The 20,653-nt window shown below is 35.0% G+C and overlaps 1 pseudogene; it reads right to left on the bottom strand.

Moving 5' to 3' along the window:
* Nucleotides 1-12,524: 12,524 nt before the first annotated feature.
* LOC141543859 (RWD domain-containing protein 4-like) overlaps nt 12,525-20,653 on the bottom strand; it is a 39,541-nt pseudogene continuing 31,412 nt past the window's right edge.

Genomic DNA, 20,653 nt, shown 5'->3' with positions numbered 1-20,653 from the left:
TTCATTACCCTTTTCTTTCTTCAAGAAATATATTGTTAAGGAAATTCCCCTTCTCTCAATTGAAGGCCAAGTCTATAAATTCACAAATTGGAGTTACTCCCCAAAGCTAGCCCTACTCATAAAATCCTCTCTCCTCTAACTATAAGGCTGGAGTTCAGGGATGACATTTTCCAGGAGCTCCTTTGTTAGGAGGAGTTCCTAACTTTTTGTTAAGCCGAATGGGTGGCTCTGTTCCACATCTGTCTTTACTTTGAACCTTACAGTAACTCTTGACATTCTACCATTGTCTTAACTGCTACCATGTCTTAGACTGAAACAGAGTAGAATGATCAGACAGTCTTGAGTGTCTCTAGGAGTTTTCCTTTGGAGACATACAGTTTGCAGGGTGTTTTTGTTCCAAGGTTGTCCTTAACAACAGCATGGTGAGGGTACTGGGATAAGAAACAGCTCTGTGCTAAGGGCACCTTGTGGATAAGGGGTGGTTTCTCTCAAAGCAGTTTGTCCCATGATGATGGGAGCAAACCAATTCATTTTAAGGGGCAGCTCTTATCAGTGAAACAGTTTCCTGGAGGTGCTAAAGTTCATAGCCATATGCTGAAGATACAAACTCTCATACAAAAGTTCACTACCCTGAAAGCTTCTCACACTGATTTGGGAATTTCCTTGATTAATCCCCTCTGAAAGAAATTATGTCCTGACAAATACTCAGAAATAGCACCCTGGTAATTTTACATAAGCTCCCGAAACCAAACACCACCTGCAAATATCCCATGATTCCTTAATAAGCTTCTTTGGAAGACAGGTTGAAAGCCCCATTTCATCCAGGGGCTGAATTCTGGCTTAGAAGTTGCATTTAATTAATTTACTCTATTTTACATTTTTAATGTTATTTTTGCTTTTGTATTATGGTGAATTCTGGATGTATTCTTTAGCTTTTCTGTCCTCATTCCCACTCCCTAAATCAAAACCCGTTTTGTAGCAAATTAAAACAGTTGAGCAAAAACAATCATGAAAGCAACTAGTACAGAGTGCATATCTGATCACATATCTGACATTTGTGTGTATTTTGAAGCAAGATTCATTTACTATCTAATTTCTGGGAGCACTGTATTTTTGTACCTTTGTTTTTATGATTAAACCGAATCAACAAATCAATATCCACATAATAAAACCATAGTACCTCTGATTTTAAGTCTTTTCTTCTTCTTTATATAAAACATGTAGGAGTGAGACATTGGGTTTGCTGCAGATGGTAATTTATCCCTCCTTGCTTCTACAGGCTACAAAAAGAACAGGAACCTTGAAGCACTCAGCCATTCCATTTGAAGCCATAGTCCTTTCTCAGAAATATTTTCTAGCTGCCCCAATTTCCATTATCTTTTAAACATATCCTCACTCCTTTGTTTGTTTTGTTTCGTAGTTTCTTCAATATTATTGGGAGGATTATACCAAACTTTTGACTGTCCTTTCCCAAGTCTTTACTAATGTTTCTGATAACTGTTATGTCAGCTTTAGTGAATTTATTTGGTCCTGAAGATAATTAAAGAGAAAAGATCTCTTAAGTTTGTTTTGTTCAGTCATGTCTGACTTTTTTTGACTCTCATGTAGGGTTTTCTTGGCAGAGATAATTGAGTAGTTTGCTATTTCCTTCTCTAGTTCATTTTACAGGTGAGGAAACTGAGACAGACAGGGTGAAGTTACTCATCCTGAATCACATAGCTAATATATGCCCCAGGTCAGATTTGAACTCAGGAAGATGAGTCTTCTTGATTCTAATCCTGATACAGTGCCACCTGGCTTCTCCTTAAATCACAGAACTTAATTTCTAAAGGCTACACGAAGGATAATTCTAAAACAGATTGTTTTTTATGAGATTTACCTTCAAAGAATTCTTTATAACCTATCTTCCTCCCACATTGTATGAACCTCCTCATTCATTTTTAAGTTGTTTTTTTTTTTTTCTCTCTATCTCTCCTTTTACTTGCACAGAGTGTTCTGGGAATTCACATATATACCTCAACATGTCCATTAAGAAAAGTATCTGAATATCCAACTTGCTTCCCCAAATAGGATAGCCATATTGATAATCATAACCACTGATTAATTATTACTTTCACAGAACAGAGAGGGGAAATTACTCACCTTGCTCTAAAAATTAGGAAAAAATGACTTTTAATTCTGGACAACTATAGAGAGCTACAGAAACAGAAAAGGAGGGGGCAAAATGTGGAAATCTGAGGACCAATGAGAACACTAGGAGATAAAGAGGGAGTAAAAGGTTAGTGGTATGGAAATTTAGGGGTGGAGACCCAAAAAATTGTGAGCAGCTGAGATCTCTGAGACTTTGGAAGGTCAGCAGGCACATAGAGGAAGTAGCCCATGGCTTCCTTTTAAAGGAACAGGAAGAAAGAGGTCACATTATGAGGAAGTCAGTACTTTGGGTCTTTGTCCTATCTAGGAGTCCTCTCAAGTAATTAGGGAATTCCCAATCCTTAGAAGCCATGGGAAGGGCATTACAACTGGGAAATAGTTAAGTCTCAGGGCTTTATACAGTTTAGGGAAGTAATTCCCAGTTCTAATTTGGTGATACCTCAGAGAGTTCCCATTTATCTTTACTGAAAGGAAATTTTCAAATGAATTCTTCTATCATAATTATAATGCACTTGGATTCAAGTGGGTTTTCAATTATGCCATCCAGAAAATGTATATTGAGAAAAGGAGGTGGGTTAGTCATATAGCAAGAGTGCCCAAACAGTCTCAAGGTCTGACCCTATTAACTGGGTGTTGCAGTAGAAACTTGTAGGTAGAATAAATCTGAGTTCAAGTCTTCATTGAGACTTTTCCCAGCTGTGTGAAATTAAACTCTGCCTCAGTTTTCTCATCTGAACATGGAGATAATAATATCATCTACCACCCAAAGGTGTAAAGGTCATATGAGAATATATTTGTAAAAGTACTTAGAATAATGTAAATAGTAGGTATATAAACACTAGGCATTATTATTATTACTATTATTACTTCACAGGCGTATTAAGATAATATATGTCAAGTGCCATGTAAATACTATTTCTATGTTTCCTTCCTGATCAATATTCAGTGATTGCCAACTGTTTCCAGGGCAAAATAAAAATTTCTTAGCCACATCTGAAATCCTTTACTCTCCATCTTCAGTCTGCCTTCCCAGATTTTCTTTTACATTATTGCCTTTCACATATCTATATTTAAGCCCCAGTGGCTGACTATCATTCTCAACTCAACATTCCATCTCTTACTTTGATGAGTTTGATTCTGAAGACTTCCAAAATTGTGTTAGTGGTGAAAAGATTAAACTTTCAGAAGTTTCTAGGAAAAAAAAAACATTAGAAAGATTGTCTCTATTCTTTGTTAATTATGAAAAAAGCAGATATCCATCAGAAATGATGGGATCCATCTGTGTATATCCTTGCAACATATAGACTGCTTAGAAAGAAATCATATCCAAATTTGTGAAGATTAAATTTGCTGGATGTATTTGGATAGGCTGGGCTGGGAAGTCAGAAGTCTGGATGTATTTATTTTCTCAAATAAAAGTTTTTCACCCTTGTTACTGACCAGCTTTGTAGGTTCATGCCATGTGTATCATGTAATCATTGACCCCCAGAAAAGAAGGGACTCCCATCCATTTCTGACTTGGGGATCAAGTTCTGTATATCCTAAGCCTAGTGCTATTCCCAGCTAGAAATTGTGTGTTATTTTCCTTTCAAGCCTGATCTTTTGTTTCTTTTGAGATTAGTTTTTATTTCCCATCTTGGCTCTCTGATGTTTTTATTCTCTATTCTTTGCTCATTTTTCCATTCACTAATAGAATCACACATGTCATATACATTTGGCACCTATTGTATCCTGGGGCATACAGTCATTTGTATGTTAACACTTTATAGATCTGCTTTGCTGCCCATTTCTTTCCTGCTGGGATACGCTCAATTTTTCTTATGATGTCATTTATTCTGTTGTATTGACTTTCATTCAGACTCTGACAACTTTGAATGCTTCAACTGGCAAAATTACCTGGTATTTATTTTGCATCTATGTCATGTATATTTATTTATATTTCTACATGCTATCTCATCTGATAAAATACATATTCTTGGCAAGAATGACCTCATTTTTGTCTTTATGTGTTGGTTGTTAAGGGGATTCCTTGGGATCCTTGCAGTTAAAGGTGGCCATAACATTTCTAGAGGTTAGCAATTTACTGTCTTCCTTATAACCATATTGTTATTTTATTATTTATTATATTATATTACATTATATTATATTATATATATTAAATTATTATAAAATAATTTATTTTATTTAATGTGATGTTGAGTCAACTGCCTTGGGTCCTTGAGAGGAAGGATTCATTCATTCACTGTGTTCCCAGCTCTTAGCATAGTTCCTGGCAAATAGCAGATATTTAAAAAATGCTTGTGGTTAATTTACTATCAACCAATAAATTGAATGAGCATGAAAAGTAGGGACAAAATCCACACTATTTATTATGAAAAGGGACAACACATTTATTAGCTGTATGATCTTCTTTGCTTCAGTTTCCTCATCTGTAAAATGAGTTAGAGAAAAAAAAAATGGTAAACCAGCTCAATATCTTTGCCAGAAAACAAGTAGACTCCAAATAGGGTCACAAAGAGTTGGACATGAATGAAAACAAATGAACAATAACAATAAATATATTTGGGGGAGACAGTGATGAGTTACTACATGATGTATAAAAATTTATATATATATATATGTATATATATATAAATTATAGATATATAAAATTTTAGCCTCAATAAAGCATTTAATTTTAATTTAATAAAGCCTAATTTTAATTAATAAAGCCTAATTTTAATTAAGTATAGATGGAGATATGCAAATATATTGCTATTTATTTATATTTTCATGTAACATATCATATAATATGTTATATATATGTATATATATATCATATACACATATTTTGCCAAGATATAAGAATACATATATATTTCTTTTAAAAACTAACTAAATAGAACAATTCATAGTATTTTTATGCACTCTTTTCTTTCTTGTTCTTTGCTCATTTCCCATTCTAATGCATCGTCCTGGTCTTTATCAGTCCTCTTTAGAATCTCCTCATCTTACAAGATCACATCAACCCTGAAATGTTCACATCTGCAGTGTCCTTTGCCCTACCTCTTGATTAGAGAGGGGTGGGAGATGGACCATAGTGAGTTCCTCCCAGATTTTTTATTTAAAGAGGTGTATTCTGGGTGACCATCCTGTCATTTTCTATCTGGACAAGTACTACCACTCTCTAGCTCTTTTGACCTCATTTTTATGTATTTCTCCATTATATTGTCAACTCCTTCAGGGCAGAAACTGTCTTTTGCCTCTATCATCAGTATCGTCAGTGCTTAGCATTGTACTTGGCATAAAGTAGGCACATTTATTATTATTTATTAATGCACATTATTATTGAATTGTATATTGAAATGTTTGTTTTGTTTGTAATTATAACGAAAATCACATAAAGCCTTGATTCTGAAAGAATTCCAAATAAATGCTGGTTTTCCCAGGATTCAGGGGACTTTTCGGTTTCATGAGGCGTTGTCAGCTATTTTACATCAATTTTTCTGGCTCATGAAGCTGTGGCAACTTCCTTTTCTCATTGTTTCCTAGGGCTCAATGAAAGCTCCTGGTTGAAAGCAGAACTCAAATAACAGTCTGCAGGTTTCAGAGGCAACCTCCTCTTATACAACTCACAGTTTCATTCCCTCATACTTTGGGATCTTTTGGTTCTGTCTCAGAATGAAACCTGTAGTCAAGCAATTGAATTCTTTCTCACCATTTTGGGGGTTTTCTCTATGAAATGATTAGAAGACCCTGTTATACCATGAAGCCCCTATTTGTAGTTTTGAATAAGGTCACCCTAACATCATGGGAAGTCCCTATGTTTGGCATCCTTTCTTAATTAATTTCATTGGGGCAGCTAAGTGGCGCAGTGGATAGAGCACCAGCCTTGAATTCAGGAGGACCCGAGTTCAAATCTGGTCTCAGACACTTAACACTTCCTGGCTGTGTGACCCTGGGCAAGTCACTTAACCCCAGCCACCCCCCTAAAAAAATTAATTTCCTTGCCGGAATCTGTGAAAATAAAGGCAAAAAGCTGCAACAGCAATAATTCCAGCCCCCAGGGACGTGCCATCCTCAATTTTATGCAATCAGAAATGAGGAGCCACAGATAGGTTTTGAAAAGGAGTTATGTGAACAAGATTTTATACATTAGAATAAACTTTTGGGTAAAGGCTTATAGAAGAGAGATACTTGCCCAGTTCTGTAAAACAATATATTAGTAAAATCTTTTGGCTGTTTGAAAAGTTGATAGACATTCCATGTCTGCCTTCAAGTCATCCCTAGCTTCCTTTAAGTTCCAATTAAAATTCCATGTTTTCCTGGAAGCCTTCCCCAAGCCCTCTTAATTCTAGTGTTTTTCCTTTGTTAATTATTTCCTATTTATCATATATATATATATATATATATATATATATATATATATATATATATATATATATATATATATATATATATATGTATATATATGTGTGTGTGTGTGTGTGTGTGTGTGTGTTTGTCCCATTAGGTCATAAGCTCCTTGAGGACAAGAATTGTCTTTTTGGATTCCTACTATGTTTTGATAAAAGCTTACTGATTGATTGATCCTTAAAGCTATTGAGCAGACCCAGGACAGATGCAGAGAACTGTATAACTTACATCATTAAGGGCAGCATCTCAGTAGGGATTTCTTTCCAGTTCAACTTCAATCATTAATTACTTATTATTCTTGTTCAGCTACTTTGATTGTATTTGACTCTTCCTGACTCCATTTGGAGTTTTCTTGGCAGAGATACTAGAGTTATTTTCCATTTACTTCTCCAGCTCATTTTACAGATGAGGAAATTGAGGCAAAATAAGAAGTTTCTTGTCCAAGGTCACAGAGCTAGTAAGTGTCTAAGACTGGAGTTGAATTCAGGGACCCTGACTGCAGGGCTGGTACTCTAGCCACTGTGCCACCAACAGAAGTAAAAGTCCAAAATTAACCTTTCACACTGAGGGAGTTTGAATATCAGCTAGCTAATTTCCCCTTGATTCCCCCAACATGAGACAGACCAGTCCTGAACCTTGACCCCCTCCCCAGGTCTGAGCTGCCCCCACTCCCTGCTTCTAATATTTGGTCCTGCTTGACCCAGACTTGATCAAAATCTACGCCCCACTTTGCTCACATTGGGTGCCTAAATCCCTCCAGGACTCCAATGGACTCTGCCACATGTGTCCAATCTCCTTGACTGCCCCTGTGCTGTGTGAGCATTCTTCCTGAGTATAACTTGCTTATTTCCCTTTTTTCTGCTCCTTTTTTGTGCTGCATTTTGGGGTTTATCTGATTTATAATGTAGAAATTGAAAAATGTTACAGATCATGATTTATTGTCTGACTTATCGTTTAGATTCAGTAATGGAGAAAATAAAAACAATGAAGATTAATCTCAAAAATGCATCCTATATGAATTTTTATTTCTTCTTTTGGGGGGAAGCTTGTAGTTAAATATTTAGCAGCTCCCTGTCATGCCTTTCCTCATCTTAGAAACCTGAGCTATGTGACTATATAATTAGTGATTTGGTAACTAGACCCCATTTCCAAGTCTTTGATTTAGGAAATATATGTCAGTGGCAAGTCTTCTTCCTTCTCTATGATACCAAGGCGTGATCAGATCTCTGCCTCCAAGCTTGTGCCCCTTGGGTTTCCCTCTCTGACAGCATAAGGGGCAGATAAGGGAGATTCCCCTTTTCCCTGGCTGGGACTTTAGAATTCCAGACTTCTCTATCTCTGTGTTGTTGTTGTTGTTGTTTTTAAATTTATGAATACTACAAGCAGTTCTATAATATAGTATAATAATAATAAGGTGATTGCACATAAACCTGTAAATGTATTATGTACAATTTACTATTTCTTTTAAATATATAAAAAGTTATCATGTAGATATTTCTACTTCTGGAGTTTTCTAAGTGTGATCCAGGGGCCTCTTGGAATCCCCTAGACCCTTTCAGGGAGGCCATAAGATCAAAACTATTTTTGTAATAATACTTACACGTTTAAATTTCCAATATGGTAAGTATTGATAGATATAACTCACATAAGCAAAAATTCTTGAGGGGGGTCTTCAATAATTTTTTAAAATGTAAAGAGGTCCTGAGACAAAAGTTTAAGAACTGCTGTTTTAATGCATTCATTTGTGTTTATTCATTTACTTTGTTGGTCTTAAATCCTTTCTGACTCCTTCTACCTCCTTTTGGGATTTTCTTGGCAAAGATAGTAGAGTGCTTTGCTAATTCCTCTCGAGATCATTTTATGGAGGAGGAAACTGAGGCAGATGGGGTTACCTTGTCCAGATAGATGAGTGTTAATCTGTTAACATGCTCTTCTTTTCCTCCTTTTCCATATGATTTAACACAGAATGTGGGAGAAAGAAATGTTTCTTGTCCTTTATTCCCTATTCTTGGAAGTTTTATTTCCATAACTGCTTACTTTCATTTCCATGCTATTTTGACTGTTAAAGAATCTAGATGACCACTTACCATTGCATTGTTGATAAATGCATGGAACAGATGGAGAGAAGAAGCCAAAACTCAATGTGGAGAGGAGATTTTGATTGTTTTTCCAGTGAACAGTGTGTGTGGGGGTGGGTGGGATGACAATTCAATTAAAAAGAGAGCATATGTAATTTATTACCAATATATTAAAGATTATTCGTACTCTAGGTTTATTTCATTTTGAGATGAGAAAAGTGTTCCCCAAATGATCTCCATGATGGAAGGGTTGGAGCCATTCACTGCTGGAAGGCAATTTTTCAGTGACTGGAGAAGGGAAGTGATTCTTCATATGTACTTTTTGGCATGGGAACTGCTGGCCACCTAGATGTCAGGGGTTAAAGAACTCCTGCCATGACAGACAATATCCCCATTTTCCTAAGCTCCTTTTGGGACATTTTCAGGCAATTACAATTCCTTATCCTTAGCTCAATACATAAATATATAACATTATATCACAACTGTCTTAGGGTTTCAAACAAAATGTGAGCATAAGAAAGCCTCAGAGTGCTATACGTATTTAGGGATGTGCTGGTAAGTGTTGAATAAACTTTTGTCCAACAAAAGATATGCACAGGACACATTATTAAGTTTAATCTTGTTACTTTAATGTTTAATCTGTAATCTAAATATTTCTTCTTCACTTTTTTAAGTCCAGACAATCAACAAAATAATAAGTTAAGCCCTGATCTGTAGTATTTGCTGATTTCACAGAGGTAAATGTTCCCACTGAAAATTCAACAATCTTAAGAGACAATTCAAGCTGGTTCCCTGCATATATCTAATCTAACTTGGTTCTACATCAAACATAAATTGGTTACATGGTAATCGTAAAATATCTTCTGGTTCTTACTAATTTGTCCACTTACTGCCATGGTCCCTAATGCAAATAATAACTGGGACCACTAACTAGAAGTCTAGGCTGGGAAAAGTTGAAGTGGTCTTCTGGATTGGGACTTTGGTCCCTCCTGGATCATTACTCTTCCCTTTCCCTAGTGCCATTCATTGGAGACAAATTTCATTTCCTTTCATTGAAATTCAATTGAATTCATTACCACAAACATTAATACAGTTCAGTGTGCTAGTTTCTTAGGGATATACAATTTAGCAAAATGTTATTCCTGCTTTATGGGAAATCATAGTCTAACAGGAGAGATAACAAAGATACACAATAACTATAACACAAATTTGAATGCAATAAATGAATAGAAGAGGAGAAAACAAAGTTGTTTAGGAGAATGAAGGAAGGAAAGATTCCTCCTGTCTGGAAAGTTGTATGAAGAAGATGGCACCTTATGATGTATAAAGAAGAACTGGTTTAGTTGTTAAAAAGGTCTCAAGTCAATTCTGTTGTCTCCTTTATGACAGCTCTCTTAGTGCACAATCAGAGATTAATCAGACCAGGAGAGCCATTCCCTAGTGCCATTAGTACCAAGGCTACTGAGGTTCCCAATAACCATGAGTAGATAACACTTTCAAGACAAATCATGAGACCTTTTATTCATTTCATGTTTATTGACTACACACACATATATTTATATATACATATACATATATATATATATATATAGTATATACTTATACTCTCTCTATATACATGTTTTTCTACACACACATTTAATATACTTGTTTTCTTCCCTTTTAGAATACAAGATATTTGTGAATAGGGATAGTCATATTCTTGTATTTTCTATGCCCAGTGCTTAGCAGTATCTGGCACATGGTGCATTCAAATTCTTGTTGATTGATAACTACAATGGTGTATTTGGAGAATGAATAGCATTCTTTGACTCTTCTTCCCTTACTTCATTACATTCATTACATTCAAGTGAGTTGTATTTAAGTAAAGTTGGGTTGTGCAGAGTCATCAGCCTTGCTTTCTCCTCCAGAATGTTCTGAGTCCAGTGGTAAGATATAGATCAGGATGACTAGAGATGGCCCTGAATGCAGTGCGAGATAGTGACCTTTTGAAACTAAGGTCTTTAATAGGTCTCAATTTGGGGTTTACCTGCAAAATTTCTTTCTTAAGGACCAAATCATTCTGGCTCTCATTGGCCAACAATTGCTCCTAGATTAAGTCCCATTTGGTCTTTGTGTGGATATGATTCATACAGAGTGAATTTAAATAATAATTGTATCTATTTTGGCCAGAAACCCTGAAGGTCTTCACCTCCCAGATTGGATTTTTTTTTGACTCGGTTAAAAAAAAAATCATTCTTTGCCTCAATTCTTACCTATCCTTAATCACCCATCAAATTAAGATTTAGCCTAAAAAGGCCAAGATCCCCCAGTGCATCAGGGCCCTCTCTAGTTGTCCCGATCTTTCTCTTGCCAATGGACCTAAATGACCCTTTGGTGACTTTGAGCCATTTTCTCTCACAAATCCAGTTCTCTTGCATGTTGGGACCTCACCTCCCTGATATTATAGTCCTCTTTGAGAACCACAGCACAAACAATAAGAAGAAGATGCATTCAGGCTCATGGCTAGCTAGTATGAATTGTTAGAACTGGTGCTAGAATATGCCACTATCTGATTAAGAATTTTCCCCCAGGCTCCTGGATGGAGGTTGGAGAGCAGAGGGACACCTTGGATCTTGCAACCTCACCTCTGACACAATGATTACATGAGCTACGTGACTATTGTGACAGAATTCTAGTTTTGTTTTCCTCTCATCTATAGCATTTATGATTCTTTCTAGTTCTAGGTAAATTATGGCTTCACTCTGTCATTTCCTAACTTTGGGTCTCTCCCTTTTAAAAAAATTGTTAGTTTTTAGTTTCTGGGGAGTTGTTACATCTTAGGCCCTGATTCTGACAAGCCTCTGTCCTCTCTACTTGGGGCAAGGCCTAGATGATGAAATTTCCTCTGATTTGTAGTTCTACAAGCATCTCTTCCATTTCCTCTTTTAAATTTCTTGAGTTCCTTAGATTATGAAAGAAGAATCTTCTTGAGATTTCTTAACATTTTCCTTCTTTCCAGAATGACACATGATTTCTTTAGATTTCTATGGCAATGAATAATAGTTTTATAAATTTTTATAAATTATCTTAATAAAATAATGAATACAATTATGTCAAGAATTTTCCATTAGTGATTTGAAAATGCAAAAAATAAATCTAAACCTTTATCTTTACTCTATCAAAGTCATAAAGTAACATTAAGAGCAATGACGAAGAACAGAAAAACCATCATAATTTGAATGAATATAATTACCATTAGGAATCCATTTGTTGCCAAAGCTACTTTAATTACATTCATTTATAATTATTCTATATTTAAAAATAATTTTTGATCTGAATTTAAACAGTAAAAATGAATATTTCTATTTGTGGAGCAGAAAAGAAAAAGAAGATTCTATATGAAATTGTGAATCTTCTTTCCATATCTCTTTTTTTAAAAAATGTATATAAAAAATTTCACACATCGATTTCAAAGCTGTCCTACTTTTCTGGGCTCCTTTCTGAACTATCTTCTGTGTATTTTAAAACTTTCCTATGCTTTAAAGACTATTCTTGATAAGCAACTTTATTCTAATTGACTTTACATTCTCTTAAAAAATCATACTCTAGAATAAGCCTAAATATTGGCACTGCATATATTTACATATATTTTCTCTGCATGGTATTTGATCATTTATAAAGATTAACAGATTCCTGAAAGGATACTAGACATTGCTTATGAAATGTTTTACTTTCCTTTAAAGTAAATTTGTAAGAATAATGAAAAACCAGAAACGTCTGCTTGAACTTGTGATCTAATTACTTAGGAAACATGCATATTTTGCAAAATGCCATTTCAATAGAAAAGAATACTGAAAAAAACACATTAACTTGATTTTTCTGTATTAAAACTTAATGTTTTGTATCAAGTTTCTTTCATTATTCATCATCCTGAGAGCCAATTTTGCTTAAAAGCTTAACCACATTGACCTACTTCCAACCTTATTGAGTTCACTTTTGTGAGCCATCTCATCTGCCCATTTCTGGGTTTTGGAAAGTTGATGTTTTTTAAAATTTTTCTCACCTGATGGAGTCATCTTAGAAGTTTCAACTGAAACAATATTGTTTATGATGTGAAATGTTAACAGGATGATGATTGTCCTTGAATTGTTCTTTATTCTCCTTGGCATATTCAAATAATGTATATGTCAGAGCAGTTGCAAAATTACTACCCATAATTTAGCCAGAATACTTTACTTTACCACTGATGATATGATATTGTTGAAAAAAATTATAAATATAATTGGAATTGTTTGTGGATGTGTTTTAGTTCAAGAAACTTCTATCAAGAAGGTGTTGGGATCATCTTTTTTCACCTATCCCATATCACATGAAACTGGACTTAGTTCTTGGAAATTTTCATCACCTTTATAAATAGAGCAAGGATTCCAGCTCTAGCTACAGGGGACAAAGAGGAGGGACAAGGAGGCCAAAGTATAGTCTGTTACAGCATATTGATTGGGCAAGCTGGTCACAGTCTTCAAGTGCTTTGAGAGTTTCCAAAGGGAAGAAGAATGAAACTTATTTTCCTCGAATTCAGAGATTGGAACTAGGAGTAATGAGGGAAAGTTGTAAAGAGTTATAAACTGAGGCAATGTAAAGAAAAAAAATTTCTACCAGTTAGATATATTAAAAAGATGGAATGTGTTTTCCCTGGAAATAGTGGGTTCCCCCTCATTAGAGGTCTTCCGGGAAAGACAAGATTATCCCTTGATGGGTCATATAGAGATTGGACAGGAGAGCCGTTGAAGTTCTTTTCAGCTGACAGTCTGTGATTCTATACATATGATAACTAGAAAACTGCTGAATAAATTATGGCATATTAATGTAATATAATAATGTAATAATGATGGTACTGTAACAATGATAAATATGAAAAATACAGGGAAATATGGAAAAACTTCAATTGTACATACATAAAATGCATCAAACACATTTCTAAGCACTGAGGTTACAAAGACCAAATGAAATGGTTTCTGTCTTCAGGGATCTTACATATTACTGGTGGAAACGATGTTCAACACATTCAGGTAAAGATATACAGAATATATAAATATCATTTAGAGTAAAATAATTTTACCTTTTATTAAAGATGAAAGAAAATTTGCATACTAATGAGATGGATGTGCTTGTTTATTTTTTACATAAAAATTAAATTTTGGTGGTATATTTGATATTTCAGGACATAGAGCATTCAGAAACAGAGGGGGAAGTTTAGACTATAGTTTACACCTTTCTATACAGAAAGACCTGAAGAACTGAAAGTGGGAGTTGTGAAAAATTTGGCAGCATAAAAAGTTTCTCTCTGCTATGAGCACAGCCAGTTTATCTACTGATAGGGACCAGTTTAGGATGAGTAGACATGGAGTCAAGAATGGAATCATGTTTATGAAGATGGGATAGCCTTGACTGGGAAGAGAGGCTGGTGCCCTCAGCAAGATTGTGGGCAATAGCTACACCTTTCCAGTAACAAGAATTGCCCTGCTTTTTTGATCTTAGAAACACATCCTGTATGTTCTGACAGGATATAGGATGTTAGGTTCTTGCTAAGTGCTAATGAGATAATGAGATATTAGGTTCTTACTAAGTGCTAAGTCGGTACTTAACAATTCTCTAGTTCTGGCCTTTAAGGGGAGTTTTACCCTTTTCGAACTTCTGGGGAGGAGCTTAATGTTTAAGAGGAGCAAGTTCATTGGTTGAAGTATTTTTTCCCAGAAGCCCCTGAGTTATTCCATGCCCATTCTCTGGGAGGATAAAAGAAGCAACATTGAGCAAGGGGAGAGTCTCTACTCTAGGTCAGAGTTGGGGGCTCTCTACAGGAAGAAGAATCTGGCCAAAAGATTGAGTTGAGACAGCAGATCTCCTCCCAGAGAGCGATCGGCAGTCTCTGGAGACAACAGAACATTACAATAGGATATCTCCCACCTGCTAAAATTTATGTTAGTTGCTTAATAGAGATAGTGGTATAGTGTAAAGTTTCTTAAATTGTGGGTAGTGACCCCATGTCACATAATTAATGTAGGGGTCATGAAAAACTAGGCAACAGTAAGAGGTTTCTGAAGGCTCAAGGTCCTGCACTATCAAATATTCCTCCAAAATTTAATTCTTTATGTAAAAATACATAAGCACAATCATCTCATTAGTATGCAAATTTACTTTCATCTTTAATAAATAATAAAATTAGATGTATACCAAAGATTTTTTAATATCAAATTTTATTTGAAAATATAAAAATAATTTTTAGCTCCAGTGGTCCAAAAACAGGTCTCACTATAGATCTCACTAATTGGCCAATCTCTGATATACCAATGAATGGTGGGATTTGAACTTATGGCTTCTTGGTTCTAAGTCTTAAAGACTAGAAATGTAGTTAGGAATCCTACAATCCAGCCTGATGTTGGAGTAAAGGTGGGATGGGAATAAAGTAGCATAAAACTTGCTCTCACTTGAGCAAAGGGATTAGGAAGCCATAAGCAACCCCTTTGCAAAGTCACTGCTAAGCAGAATAAAAGGGTAGAGAAGAAAGGTGAAGTGAGACTCATTTTAGACTTCCGTCTAAAACCTTTGAATATTAATGAATTATTCTGTCAGGTGTTAAACAATGTTAGTGCTAGGCAGCTAGGTGGCACAGTGGAAAGAGCTTGAACCTGCAAGACCCGACTTCAAATCCAGCCTCAGATACTTAATAGCTGTGTGAGGTCCCAGACAAGTCACTTTACACTGTTTGCCTCAGTTTCTTTATCTGTCAAATAGGGAAAATAGTAGCATTTACTTTCCAGGTTGTTATGAGCATTAAAGAAGATAATATTTCTAAAAGGCATAACATTCAAATGCTCTAAATCATTATAGATTATTTACACGTCACGTTTAACAAAAATGACAAATGCTGGATGAGATGAAAGAAAAATAGGTACACAAAGGAATTGTTAGTGGAGTAGTGTACTGATCCAACTATGCTGGAGAATCATTTGGGATAAATGCCTGAAGGGCTGAAACACTGTTGATTCAGCAATACTACTAATAGGTAAGTATCCCAAAGGACTTATATATTCAAAAACATTCATACTAACTTTTTTTGTGGAAGCAAAGAATGGGAAATTGAGGAGATGCTCATCAACTGGGGAATGGCTAAAGAAGATGTGGTAGAGGATTGTGATAGAGTACTATTGTGCTATGGGGAATGTCCAGGGTGGTTTTAGAAACAACATGGCAATTCCTATATGAACTGATGCAAAGTGAAATAAAAAAGAAACAACTGGGAGATCATTGTACATGGTAGGAACAGTGTTGTAATGACGATAACCTATGAAAGACTTGGCTATTCTCATCAAAACAATGATCCAAAGGACTCATGATGAAAAAAATACTATCCACATCCAGGTAGAAAAAAACTGATTAACTTTGAGGGCAAATTGAAATATGATTTTCTCAATTTCTTTATTTTTCTTTTTTTAAAATATGGCTATATTAAAATATATTATAAATGATTTCACATGTATGATTAATGTTATATTGCTTGCCTTCTTAGTAGACAGGGGAGAGGTGAGAAGGAGGGAAAGGATTTGGATCTCAAAATTTAAAAAGAATAGGTATGATATAAATATATAAAAATAAATATAATATGACTATAAATATAAAAAGAATTAAAAATATTAAAAATTTAAAAAGTAATAAATAAATAATAACTTTTAAAAAAAGAGGGCATAGCACAGTACTTGGAACATAATAAATGCTAAATAAATGCCAGATGTTATTAAAGTTTTGTTGCTTCTATGCTGCTGAAGAATTGTGGTTACTATGGTTGCCCTCTAAATCCTATGCTCCTTAAATATGTAATCTGAGAGGAAACCCTAGTCATCTTGTCCTTGTCATAGCTTTGGTACAGAACATTATTAAGGTGTATTTTACTGAAGCCTTCTCTTATCTAAATAAGTTTAACTAACCCATTAACATCTTTGTGATTCTTTTATTGACCTTTTATCAGTGGTCTATGTCTCTTAATTGAGTAGCTTAAAAACTTTACTGAAGCATTTTCTCTATGTAAATCATTGGTTAAATCATTTACTAACTCAAACATAGACTCCAAGAAATAATAACAATAACTAACATTTATAGAATGCCAGGCAGTGTGCTAAGCTCTTTACAAATGTTATTTCATTTTATCCTTACAACAACATTGGAAGGTACGTGCTATTATTATCCTTATTTTATCGCTGTGGAAACTGAGGCAAACAGACCCACAATTACATAGGCTAAAAAGTGTTTGAGGTCACATCTGAACTCAGTTTTTCCTGATTCCAGCCATAATGCACTATTCTTTATGGCACCTAGCTGCTTTAAACAAAGAAATAACTTTGTAACCCAATTCAAGTAATCTATAGAGAACTTTTTGCTGGAGAATTGAAGCCCAATTTCAGGTTTAGCCATGGTTAAAACTTAACACAACCAATTTCAGCTTTGTTGATTCAGAAGCAATTTCTATGTACATACTACAAAGGAACAAATTTCCCAGAAACTCTTATCTTTGTTTTCAGAAGATTAAGTCTCACTTCCAGTTAATCTGTAGTCAAGGCTTTTCTCTTGATTTTGAAAATTAATTTCTGGCATCCTTATCCCAGCCTCTGGGAAAAGTAATTTGAATTATTTGGCACACTTGGATTTACTTACAGGTTTTTCTCTTCACAGATTAATGTGACTGTTTAGGTGGGAATTATTATATAAAAACAAGTCAGAAAGAAGCTTATTTATCTTTTCTGAGAAGCTGTATTAACAGAAAAAAAAGCCAGAAAGTTGTTATCTAAATGATTGAAACACTTTTTAAAAATAATCTGCTGTTTATAAAGTGCATATGATCATTTTTTCTTGTTATTTACAAATGTTCTAATTGAATAAGTATATTAAGAAGAATGAGATGAAGTCCAATCAATTGGATCTACAACTGCATAATGAAGAAGGAAAAAAAACACACAGATATATGTTTTCATGCTGAGGAAAAGAAAAATTAGAAAACACCCAAGTATGTTTCCCTTCTTTCCAAAATAAAATTTGTTTTAAAATGAAAACTGTCAGAAGCACAGGAAATTTCATTCAATATACATTTATTAAGTATCTGCTATATGCTGGACTCTGATAGGTGATGGGGACATGAGAGACAAAAAAAAAATAAAGCAAGGGATTCAGTGAGGACTTCTTGTGTCCTGGCTGCCACCATTACCTTCTACTTCATTGGTAATACAGATAGACTATTCTGCCATATTTCTTAGTTTCTTAATTTCAAGCTTCACCTTATCCATATCTCCAACAACATGGTCACAAAAACCATGTGTAGGCAGCATTTTGTTTTCAGTTAATTATAGCTCGTTAGCTTTCAAAAGATATCATTTGCTGTCTCCTGGCAACCCAGGATGCCCTCCATGCAGATAATAAGCTCAGGAGAAATGCAGGTCACACACGAAGATATATAGACTTTTCAAAATGCACTTTTCATCACAGTTCTGAACATACCTTTAAAAGGATAAAAAGGAACATCTCTGAATACAGTTCTAATTTGGCATGCTGGCCAAAGCTCCACAAAGTTATAGATCTAGCCTTGTTTGTTCCACATAGTAGGTACTTAATAACTTTTATTGTTGATGAGTAAGATGTCAATTATTTTAAAGTCTAGTAATTTGAGAGGTAGCTTAGTATAGTGAATAGGGTCAAGACTTGGGTTAGGTGGTACCTTGGATAGAGTACCAAGTTTGAGATCAGAAAGACTGTCTCAGATACTCACTAGGTGTGTGACCCTGGACAAGTCACTTCAACCTTTCTACCTCAGTTTCTTCATCTGTAAAATGAGCTGGAGAAGGAAATGCAAATCACTTCAGTATCTCTGCCAAGAAAACCCCAAATGGGGTCACCAAAAGTCGGAAACAACCGAAATGACTAAACGACAATAAAAATTGCTTACAATATCAATGACCACCAACTATGGAAGTTCAGTCTCCTCTGACAGGGCCAAGGAGGCAAAACTAGTAATGGTTCCCCTCCTGTCTAGAGACAATTTTTAATTCTTTCCTTGTGGCTTCTATCTTCCTTCTCTTTTATCTTTTTCCTTCCTTGCTATTTGCCCTGAACACCAGTAGGTGGCAATATGCCTATGAGGCTGTTGGTTATCCCTCTGGACCCTCTGAGTCAGCACTAGATACTGGACAGCCTCCAAGACACTGGAAGTATTGTTCTTGAAGAATCATATGGGCAAAAAGCCCCTAGTAAAGCAGGAGAGAGAATAGATTGCCCCCTTCCTCCCCATTCCCCCCCCCCAAAAAAAAAGAAATCAGAGGCATTTAAGAATAATGAGATTACATTTAATCTAAATGTCTATCAACAATTCTCTATAAAAATTTCTTCATGGAAAAGTTTTTGCTTCAAGTGAAATTAAGAATCCTTATATCTTTGGCTATTGAACTTTTTCCAATGACAAGCTCAGATGTTGTAACTAAAGGAGCCAGCCTAAAAGTAAATAACCAATAAATCAGTAAATTGATTGAGTACCTACTATGTGGTAGGTTCTGGGGATACTGAGGCAAAGGTGAAACAATTCCTGCTCTCCTGGAGTTCAGAGATTATATTCTCTGAGAGGGAGTAGAATATAAAAATATAAAAAGAGAAAATAAAATAGAAATAAACTAAATAAAGGTGATTTGTAGGAAAGGAAACTGTGAAAATCAGAAAAAGGTAAAGATTTCACTTTGACTGTGAATTTTATAAAATATTGTGAATGACTAACTTCCTTTATAATAGTGTGTGTGTGCATTCATGTGTGTGTGCAATGCTTTAAAAAATTTTTTTTTGAAAAGGGCTTTAAAACTAGAATGACAATGGAGTTCATGAGACAAAAAGAAAAAAAAGGTATCTTTATAGATGCAGGAACTAAAACTTGGGGGGGGGGAAGTGGATTTCAAAAGGAGGAGGTGAACAGAGTCATTCTAATCATAGGAGGTGACCAATGGAAAGATAAAGAGAAGGGAAATGAAATTTCTTGTGTGAGCAACAGTAAGTCCAATTTGAGTGCTTAAAGGAGAGCAATAAGATAATAAGGTGAGAAATTTCTTATAGAATCATAGATTTTGAGAGATTAAAGGGATTATCTAGTCCAACTTTATTGGAAAGGAATGTTCACTCTGATAGACTTGACAGTGGTTATTTAGCTTCTACTGGAAGACTTCTAAAGACAGATTATAATATCTCCAGGTAATCCATTCCACTTTAGGGCCCCTCTAATTGTTCAAAGGTTTTCCTAACATCAAGTCTAAATTTATCTCCTTAAAACTCTTGGTTCTGCCAAATGGAACAATTCTATTTTTCTTCTAAATGGAGTAGATGGAGGCCAGATTGTAAAGAGGTTTAAAAGTTACTCAAACATGTTTGTGTTTGAACAGGCAGATTATAGGGAGTTGCTAGACACATAGAGTAGGAGAATGCTATCATCACACTCCTGTCTTTAGGAAAATCACTTTGGCATTTCTTTGAGAATAAAGGAGCAGTAAGAACAATAACAGTTTGGACTGGGGAAAGATTTGAGGTAGACATACCTATAAAGAAGCTATTGCAACAGTGCAGTGGCTAGGCACAAAACTACAGACTGATCATGTACAGGAAGAGAAGAGGATAGAGGTGAAAGATGTTGTGGAGGTAATGACAAATGTCTGTTGAAAGATGATGGGAAATCCCTAAGCTGTCAGTGAATCAATCTCTAAGACTACAAGTTACCACTGGGAGTTCCCTGGGTAGATAAAAAAACAAAACAAGTGATTTCATTTATTTAAACAAAACAAAAAAAAATGTGTAAATTTGCATTTGTGAGAAGACTTTTTTTTTTTAAACATAAGATACAGGAAGCAATGGAAATAATTGAATTTATTGGAATACTAATTTTTAAAGCAAAAACAAGTCATTGATTTTCAACATAAAGGATGAAAGTTCTGATTTAGGTTAGGCCTAAGACAAAGGCAGTGGACAGAGTTCAG

The sequence above is a fragment of the Sminthopsis crassicaudata genome, chromosome 5 (genome assembly GCF_048593235.1).
Source record: "Sminthopsis crassicaudata isolate SCR6 chromosome 5, ASM4859323v1, whole genome shotgun sequence".
NCBI classification, from domain to species: domain Eukaryota; kingdom Metazoa; phylum Chordata; class Mammalia; order Dasyuromorphia; family Dasyuridae; genus Sminthopsis; species Sminthopsis crassicaudata.
Note: the sequence above shows the minus strand (reverse complement) of the source record. Positions and strands in the feature narration are given on the sequence as shown.